We start from the raw sequence: 9,739 nt of genomic DNA, 5'->3' as shown, positions 1-9,739 counted from the left end.
TAGAAACTCTTAGTGTCAGTCTTTATGTCCCTGCAAGCTTCCTTTCGTACTGTACTTTCCCCTTCTTAATCAATCCCTTTGTCCTTCTTTGCTGAATTTTAATCTGCTCTCAATGATCATACCTATTACTTTTCTTGGCCAGTCTGTATGATTCTTACTTAGATCGGATACCATTTCTAATTTCCATTGTAAGCCATGGATTGGCCCTCTTACCCCATTTGCTTTTGTGGCATACAGGATTGAACATGTAGTTCCTCCATGCGTTCCTTGAATGTTTGCCATTGTCTATCCACTGTGATCCCTTTAAGTAACTCTCCCCAATCTATAAAGGCCAACTCACGCCTCATATCCTCATAATTCCCTTTAGTAAGATTCAGCACACTGGTCTCCGAATCAATTACTTCACTCTCCATCTTGAAAAAAAATTCTATCACGTTATGGTCGCTCATCCCCAAGGAGTCTCGTACAGCCAGATTGGCAATAATCCCCTCCTCATTACACAGAAACCAGTCTAAGATGGCCTGCTTTCTAATTGGTTCCTCCACATACATTTCAAGAAAACCATCCCGTACACACTCCAGGAATTTCTCCTCTACGGCACTGTGGCTAGTTTGATTTGCGCAATCTGTGTGAAGATTAAAATCACCCATGATCACCGATATTCCCTTATTACATGCATCACTAATTTCTTGTTTAATGCCATTCCCAAACTCACCAGTGTGTTTTGGGATCTATATATGACACCCACTAATGTTTTTTGTCCCTTGGTATTTCTCAACTCTACCCATACAGATTCCACATTGTCAGAGCTAATATCCTTTCTCACTATTGTGTTAATTTCCTCTTTAACCAGCAGTGCCACGCCACCACCTTTTCTTTTATGCCTGTCCTTCCTAAATACTGAGAACCCTGGGACATTCAGTTCCCATGCCTGTTCACCCTGCAGCTATGTCTCCGTAATCCCAATTATATCATGCCCATTTATATCTCTCTGCGCGATTAGTTCGTCCACTTAATGTGTGTGAACTTTTGCGGGGAGCATGTCTATCAATAGGAAATTGGATTGAGGCCAGATGTATTATTGTGGAAGTGAACGGAGGGCACAGGTGCACCATAATTAATTTGGAGGGAAGAAGCAGCTGCATCAGTATGAAATTGGAGGGGCCTCCGCAAGTTTACGCTATTCAACGGTGTTTTCGGGTTCTTTATAACCAGCTTATAACCAACTAAATAATTTTCCAAATTCACATTTCCGGCATCTTCAGTAGTTTGCATTTGGACTCATACATTTTTGACCAGTTGAATGGAGGTCGATGATACATCGTTGTTCCGCACAGTAATGCAATTGCACATTCATAACATATCTGCGCTTGACCTTACGGGAAAGCAGCAGAGCTGCAAATCCTCGGAGAATATTTATTTGAAACCAGGCTGCACCACACAGCCCCAAATGGTAAATTAATTCGACCTACGTTGATTAACCCACCAGCGTTCCTAATAGCAACGGAACCCAATAACAGATTACTGCGCAGTAACCACAACCCTTCGAGCCTTTGAAGTGACATTACACATGTATGGTCTTTGCATGGAATTGGTCTAATTTCACCCACTACATACAAAGCTGTTTTCAAATATTGGCCCCTTTCATTGTCCTCTTACTCCGTATCCCGAAGTTGGTCATTTAGGCGCGAACTATTATGCAAACAAAACGCAGTTTCTCGTTTAGAGTGGGCTGTATCTCTAGATTTCCAAGAAAATGCCCTTAACCATCTATTTTAAGGTTGCTGCCTGGTTTAACAGTGCCAGTTAGACGGTCGCCGAGATGGGAATATGTTGATTCGTTGAAAATACAGATTGTATGCTGGTGGCCCCTCCCTTCGAGACAGTGACCCCTGCAAAATATGAGCATGAAACGCCGGAAGCACGCGTGGCACCGTCATCGTGCAATGATTAGTACTCTGTGTTGTGCCCGCAATAAAGTTCGAATCTGAGTCACAACAGCGTTACTGCAAAGGTGAAACCTGTGAATCCGCTTTAAAATGTGAAACCCTCTTACCCTGTGAAAGCCGCTAAAAAATATCAGTAACAATATTGCCTCAAGACTTTTTTTGTCGCTGAAAAACAATTTACACCTTCAAGATCCAGCCCATCCAAGTGCGTGTTGGATGACTCTTATGTCATCCGTCTATGTACTCCCTCATTTGTCTCCTTTGGCAATAAGGAGCCCTCCTTTAATCCTTCATCCATTTTGTTGTTGCTTCGCTACAATATTACCGAAACTATAACTTACTTTCAATATTTGCGCCGTTTAGTTCGTTCTGGTCCATAGATGTTGCAGGGAATGCCTCGACGAAATCTCAACAAAAGTACCTCGGAACCAGTGGGTATATTTCAATCTCGGATTCAAGTATCACTCTGGGGAAATTGAAGAGCAGCGGAGATTGCCGTGCTATCTCTTTACCGCTCCTCCAGCACTGCTGTTTTGGGGCGATTGATGTGAGCAACAGTGACCAAAATTCAGGCTTAGTTTATTAGCAACACTTATTTGGACCACCGCACGTCTCCAAGAAACATTACATTGGAATGCATCTTTGAAGGCTTGCAGTGGAAGAGATGCCGGGTGTGGTTGCAGTTACAGCTACCAAACGAGTCGCCTGGGTGGAGTCAAATGTGTATCCATCAGAGCACGTTGCTCCCCCAATCCTATATCGACCCTGTCTCTACGCGTCAGGGCCTCAAATGTTTCGATCGAGTGGCCTCTTACTCTTTTAAACTCTGGTGGATGCAAAACTAATCTCGTCAACCTTTCCTCACAGGTCAACAAACCCAGATCAGGCATTACCATGGTAAACCTCCTCTGACCTGCTCCTAATGCATTTACATTTTTCCTCAAATAAGGTGACTAATCCTGTATACAACACTCCAAATGAAGTCTCATCAATGTTCTGTACAACTGAAGCATAATCCCTCTACGTTTATAATCAATGACTATACATTATATTAGCGTTCCCAATTCTTTGCTGTGAATTTACACTAGACTTGTATGAATCATGCGCTCGAGTCCAGGATCTCTCTCAGCTCAGAGCGCACCATTTTGATAAAAAGTCATATTTGCCCACATTGTACTCCATTTAGCATTTCGCCTAATTCACTTAACCTAGCGTTGTCCCATTCATTACATCACTTCTGTTGCAAATACTTCCTTCTCCGGTTAAGATTGTAATTTCGCCGAACTTCATCTATATTCTCAGCAAAATACACTAAAAATGCAGCTCATCTACCTCATTCTTATATTCCAACCTGGTTGAGTCAAGGCTGGCACAGAATTTTCCTCCTCCGTTGATTACTATCCTTGCTCTGATTCGTGCGCCATGAATTTCAACTTAGTCTGAACAATGCGATTCGCTATTGCGTTACTACCTCTGCATAGTCGTTCATTCTATTATACTCTACCTTCTCCTCACATGCTGACCTGCTGCTCTGGTTCCCATTTACCATTCTACCAGTCTCTGCAGTTTTACGCTTCCCTTACACCCACTTGCTAATTTAAAGACATTGTGACCACCCGATCTATCATTTCCACTGGAACACTGGTCCGAGTTCGGGTCAGGTGGAAATCTTCACAACGGTACAGATCACTCCTGCGCAAATACTTGCCCCATGAAATGCGCCCTTTCCTGCACCGCTCCTTTAGGCACGTGTTTACAACCCAAAATTTCTCATTCCAATGCCAATTTACACGTGGTTCGGATAGTAAACCAGAGATTATAACCCTTGAGGACCTGTTTTTTAAATTTTGTTCCTAGTCCCTAATAATCCGCCAACAGGTCCTCCCTCCTAGCTTTGCCTATGTTGTACGTCCCAATATGGACCACAACACTTAGGTCCTCCCCCTCCAATATCCTTTCAAATCGGTTAGAGACGTCGCTCACCCTGGAACCTCTTTTACTGTTTTGCTTTGCTGGATCGCTCATCGACTTCTTTCAGAGTCCACCCCTTTATCTTTCACTCAGCTTTTTCAATAAAACAATTTGCGCTTCATTTGGACTCATCATTCGTTACTTCTTAGTATAAATTGCCTTTAGCAGTTGGAATCATGTAACGACATCGACCTGAATTGTCGATTATGTTTCTCTCCGCAGATGATGACTGTTCATGCCGACTTTCTCTAGTTTTGCTTTGTTTCAAAGCCCGATTTCCAGCACCTGGAGTATTTTGCATGTGCACTCACATTTGTGCCGAGTTAGATGAAGGTACAATTTTCCTTAATTGTAATTCGACTGAGCATTCATAAAATATCTGCGTGTGATCTAGCTGGTCGACTGCAGAGTTGCAAAAGCACTGAAAATATTTATTTCCAACCAAGACTTGGAACGAGAAACTCTGCACCGTGCTGGCTTGACGCAGCGAACAGGTGAACATTGGAATTTTGTACAATAGTCGCATATTCAGCCCCTCAAGCCTGCTGTGCCATTTAATGTATCGTGATTAATCAGTCTGTTGCTTCAACCTACTTTTCGCTCTATCTGCCTTGTCAACTAAGAATCCACAGATGATGACTGTACCTGCCCGATTTCTCCAATTTTCCTTTGTTGCAAAGTCCGATTTCCAGTAACTGCAGTAATTTGCATCTGCACATATTCGTGCCGTGTTAGATGATGAAGGTACAATTTTTCTTCATTTTAATTCAACTGAACACTCATAAAATTTCTGCGCGTGACGTTACTGGAACGCAACAGAGTTGCAAATCCACTGAGAATATTTATTTCCAACCAAGAGTTGGATCGAGAAAGTCAGCACCGTGCCGTCCTGAACAGTAAATGGATTCCTCCTTGATGGGTTTACACCACCGACCTTCCGAAAGGTATCCGAACCCACGAACAGTTACGTCACATAAACCACAAGCTTTGAAACTTTGAATTAATATGAAACATGGATACATGGAATTGGTTTAATTTCGTCCACAGTGGACAAAGCTGTGTTCAAGAATTTTCACCTTCATTCTCGTCTCACGCAGTCTACCGAAGCTTATAAATTAGGCGAGAAGTATTGCGCAGACAAAGCGCTGTTTCTTCTGAAGATCTGTATTGGTAGATTTCCAAACAAATGCCATAACAATGCACTTTAAGTTTGAAGTCTGGGTTTTGGCACAGATGTAAATATGTTGGTTGGTGTGAGAGGACATACTAAAAATTGGTCGCCCTTCCCTTCATGTCAGTGTCAATTACAGGTGGGCAGCAGGCGAGAGCTAATGCATCAGTGAACGTGTGGCGCCGTGACAGTATAGTGGTTAGTACTCTGCCTTGTGGCCGCAGCAACCTGGCTCAAATCCGAGTCACGGCAACGTTACTGCTCTGCTCCCTGTGAAAAAAGTCAGCAACAACATTTGTGTCTGTTTATCTCTTTACACCTGCAAGCCATAATCCTCTCACGTGACTGGTCTGGATAATCCAGACTGCAAACCCATCTCTGCTCGGAACTTCGTCTTAATTCTCCATCAATTTTATTTGCACCATTCTAGGGCATTGCTTAAACAAAAAAATATTTTAAATCCTTCCCCACCAAATCATACCCATTTGTCTTTTTTGTGTCGTCAGATCATTGACCTTATTCTGAATACTGCGTGCATTTAGGGTTTTAAATATGTCCCACTGATGTGTCTTTCCCATGAAGGATTGTGTCGTGCACTACACTTTTCAAAACATCAATTTAGTCAATGCATATGTTTTATTGTAAGACAAATCCGAGCAGCCGTCCTTTCATACCCATGTTACAAAAAGTGCAAAAGACTGCTAAAATCCAACAGCTTATTCAGCATCTAAGAATGCTGTGCAACAAGAGATTTCAGCTTTCTCATCGAAGACACGCAAATAATTGTAAGAAGTTCGAAGTGAAGGGATTTAAAAGTACATGAAACGTGTGCTGGGGTTCTATAAAAAGGGCTGTGTGCGGGTGGGCAAAACATATTAGAGTTTCATCTGAAGAATTAATTTGTGGTGTATTTCCAGGGGGACTGGCAAATCACATTGCCTCCATATATATTTGAAATTCCTTTATTCTTCCGTTGCTCTTGCGGAGATCTAGAAGCGTCAGAACGGTCCAAAAGACATCATTCTCAGCTGTGCTCATTCTATGATCCTGTATTTTTTAAGTTCATTTGCTGGAATGAATAAATAAAAAGTACAATTGAATAATCACGGCGAGAATGAAGTCCTTCGGATAGTTTGTCGCTTCCAGGTGTCCGTCAGTGTAAGATCGTAAAGGAGAATAAATGTGTAAAATAAGAGAAAGCCAAGTCGCGGCAGTAATAAAATCTGATTTGTAAACTTCGTGCTTCTTCTGGAAGACTGTAGAATATATTTTTGGAATATGAGTTGTACCTCTGCAGCGTACCCTGATCTTCACTGGAAAACTACAGGAGGCCGAGGATCAGGATGTCAGCGGTGAGAAGCAGGTCATCAGTCATAGAATTTACAGTGCCAAAGGAGGCCATTCGGCCCATCGAATCTGCACCGGCTCCTGGCAAGGGCACCCTACCCAAGCCTGCACGCTGTTCTCACAACCCAGTAACCCCACCCAACACTAAAGGGAAATCTTGCACACTAAGGGCAATTTAACATGGCAAATCCACCTAACTTACTCATCTTTGGACAGTGGAAGGAAACTGGACCACCCGGAGGAAACCCACGCACACATAGGGAGAACGTGCAGACTCCGCGCAGACAGTGACCCAAGCTGGCAATTGAACCCGGGACACTGGAGCTGTGAAGCAATTGTGCTAACCACTATGCTACCGTGCGATCCTCTCGGTACTGAAGTGTTCATTCTGAATATTCCTGATAAATTCAGGAACGAATTCAACAAACTGCCGTTCATGCACATTCTGTCTTCAGCAACTACTCTGCCAACGCTTACCGAACAATAAATCTCACCCTTTGGCACCTGCAGCCCAACTGTCGATTTCAGAATTCATCCAATTTCCTCTGCGTTAATTTCTCAGAAACTGCAGCATAACAGTTTCAATCACGCTCATGAAAGCAAATACACGATGGTCAAATTAAAATGTCGCGCAAGCAATGGCATGATGCTGCAACGCAAATGTGCCCAATCCACAATCGGATACTTAAAAGGCTCGTCCGGGATTCGAACCCGGGACCTCTCGCATTTTCGTCACACAAACACACCCGAAGCGAGAATCATACCTCTAGACCAACGAGCCGACCGTCGTATCGATCAGTATATGAACTAGGTCCATGAAAGGGTGCATCAGATAAGATTAATTGCAGGAAGCGAGAAAGGAAGCCGACTGCTTGGCTGAAAAAAAACGGGATCTGAGGAGGGAAATAGCGAATCGCATTGTTGAGACGAAGTTGCAATTCATGGTGCACGATTCAGAGCAAGGATAGCAAACAACTGAGGAGGAAATGCTGTCCGCGCCTTGACTGCAAGTAGGTTGGAATGTAAGAATGAAGATTTGCTGCATTTTTACAGCGTTTTGTCTGAGAATGCAGATGAAGTTCGGCGTAATTACAATCTGCACCGGAGTAGGAAGTATTTGCAACAGAGGTCATGTAATGAATGGGACAACGATAGGTTAGGTGAGTTTGGCGAAAGGCTAAATGGAATACAGTGCGGGCAAATTTGACATTGTTATCTAAATGGTGCACTCTGAGGTGCAGAGAGATCTGGGGTTCCGAGCGCATGATGCACAAAAGGCTCGTGTACATTCACAGCAAGGAATTGGGAAAGCTAATAGAATGTTTCTTCATTATAAACGTAGAAGGATTATGCTTCAGTTGTACAGAACACTCATGTGGCTTGATTTGGAGTATTATGTACAGTATTAGTCACCTTATTTAAGGAAAGATGTAAATGCATTAGAAGCAGGTCAGAGTAGGTTTACCTGTGCAATACCTGATCTGGGTTGGTTATCTTTTGAGGAAAGATTGCCGAGGTTAGGTTTGCATCCACCACAGTTTAGAAGAGTAACAGGCTACTCGGACGGTACATTTCAGCCCCTGAAGCGTATAGACCGTGTGGAGATAGAAGTGGGGGAGCAACGTGCTCGGATGGATATAAATTTGATTCCACTCACGCGACTCGTTTTGGTAACCGTAACTGCAACCACCTCAGGGATCTCTCCCGCTGCAGTCTTCAAAGGCGCATTCCAATGTAATGGTACTTGGAGACGTGCGTTGTTCCAAATAAGTGTTGCTAATAAATTAAGCCCGAGCATCGGTCATTTTTGCTCACATCAATCTCTCCAAAACAGCAGTGCTGGTGGAGGGACAACGAGAGAGTAGGGTAAACTGCGCTGCTCTTCAATTGCCACAGAGTGAGACCTGAACCCGAGATTTAAATATACTCACTGGTTCCGAGGTACTTTTGGTGAGATTGGGACAGGCACTCCCTACAACAACTACAGCAGCAGAACGAACTAAACGGCGCAAATATTGAAAGTAAGTTTTAGTTTCGTAATATTGCAGCGAAGTAAAAATAAAATGGATGGAGGATTAGCCGAGGGCTCCTCATTGCGGAAAGGAGACAAATCACGGAGCAGATATACGTAATGCGTAAGGATCATCCGGCATAGTCACTTGGGAGAGCTGGATCTTGAAGGTATAAATCAGTTTTCAGTGACAAAAAAAGTTTTCACGCAATATTTTTGCTTACTTTTTTCAGCGGGTTTCACAGGGTGCAAAACCTTTGCAGTAATGCTGTCGTGACTCAGATTGGAACGTTACTGTGGCACAACACTGAGTACTAAGCACGAGACGACCACAGTGCCACGCGTGCTTCAGCTGTTTCTGCTCCGACTTTGCAGAGGTCACTGTCTCGAAGGGAATGGCCACCAGCATACAATCTGTGTTTTCAAATCAATCAACATGTTCCCATCTCTGCGACCATCTAACTACACTGTGAGTGCAGGCTTCAACCTTAAAGCAGATAGTTAAGGCCGTTTTCCTGGAAATCTAACGATACGGCCCGCCTAACCGAGAAACTGCGTTTTGTTTGCATAATAGTTTGCTCCTAATGAAAGTGGCAAATACTTGAAAATAGCTTTGTTTGTAGTGGGTGGAATTAGACCAATTCAATGCAAAGACCATAAATGCGTAATGTTACTTCAAGGGCTCCAAGGGTTGTGGTTTATGCGATGCAATTTGTAATTGAGTTAAGTTACTGTTTGGAACGTTGGACGGTTAATCAACGCAGAGACGAATTAATTTGCTAGTTGCGATTGCCTGGTACAGAGCTTCTCGTTCTAAATCGTGGTTGCAAAGAAATATTCTCCGAGAATCTGCAGCTCTGCTGCTTTCCCGTAAGGTCAATCGCCGATATTTTATGAATGTGTAAGCGAATTACAGCGAGGAACAATGATGTGTCATTTACCTCCATCCAACTCGTCAAAAATGGAGCAGTCCAAATGCAAAATGCTTAAGTTGCTGGAAATGTGAAATTGGAAAATTAATTTATACCTGTGTATAAAGAACCCGAAAACATCGTTGAATGGCATGAACTGGCATAGGCCCCTCCAATTTCACATTGATGAAGCTGTTTTTTTTCCTCCAGATTAATTCTGGTGCACCTGTTCCCTCGTTTCACGTTCACAATAATTCATCCGTTCCCACTCCAATTTCCAATTGATTGACATGCTCCAACCACAATTTCACACTAAAGCACCTGCTCCCCCTCCAGTTTCATACTGATGCAAGTGTCCCCTTCCTTCACGTTCGCACAA

The 9,739-nt window shown here is 43.1% G+C and overlaps 1 non-coding gene across 1 annotated transcript; it reads right to left on the bottom strand.

Annotated features, from left to right (window-relative positions):
- Positions 1-7,128: 7,128 nt before the first annotated feature.
- On the bottom strand, positions 7,129-7,219 carry trnap-cgg (transfer RNA proline (anticodon CGG)). Its single transcript is given in 2 exon segments — positions 7,129-7,164; positions 7,184-7,219. It is a non-coding gene; the product is annotated as a tRNA-Pro (tRNA).
- Positions 7,220-9,739: the final 2,520 nt, after the last annotated feature.

This window comes from Scyliorhinus torazame, chromosome 14 (genome assembly GCF_047496885.1).
Source record: "Scyliorhinus torazame isolate Kashiwa2021f chromosome 14, sScyTor2.1, whole genome shotgun sequence".
In the NCBI taxonomy this organism is placed as follows: Eukaryota; Metazoa; Chordata; class Chondrichthyes; order Carcharhiniformes; family Scyliorhinidae; genus Scyliorhinus; species Scyliorhinus torazame.
This window is presented reverse-complemented; position numbering and strand designations above follow the sequence as displayed.